Here is a 571-nt window from a genome sequence, read left to right on the forward strand (position 1 = left end):
TAACTCATCTCCTGGCATCTTTTATGCCTATCTCTGTTAAATATCTTTCTCCTTAGCCATAGCAGGCTATCTTTTTGTTAATTGTTGAATTACCTATGAGTGTCTCATTTGTTACAACATCAAACCAAAACTACCAGAGGACTAGCTTGAGTCAGACCCAGCCTACCATAGGTAAAAGGACCTTTGTAGATAAATGATCCTTCTGACATACTCTTGTCTCCTCTACTGTTTTTTTTTCCAGAGCTGAAAAACAAATAGGCAGAACTTGTGAAAGACCAAACAAACAATATTTAAGTACCACTGACTACAGCTAGAAAGATGCTTAGTACTAGACAGAGAACCCTTTATTTCCAGTTCTTATGTTCTTAAAGTAAGTGTGTGTGTGTGTACTGACCTGTGATGGAAAACTCTACTTCCCAAAATATATGTTGATTTGAGAATATTGTTGTCTGGCTGGGGCAGGAGTAATCATAATATAAATTTAGATAGGTTGAATATTGTGTTCATCACAAAGTGATCGACAGATGGTTATTGTCATGGACAAGATCAGACATTTCAGACAGAGACCCAG

This window comes from Phascolarctos cinereus, unplaced genomic scaffold (genome assembly GCF_003287225.1).
Source record: "Phascolarctos cinereus isolate Bilbo 61053 unplaced genomic scaffold, phaCin_HiC Scaffold_3;HRSCAF=262, whole genome shotgun sequence".
Taxonomy (NCBI): Eukaryota; Metazoa; Chordata; class Mammalia; order Diprotodontia; family Phascolarctidae; genus Phascolarctos; species Phascolarctos cinereus.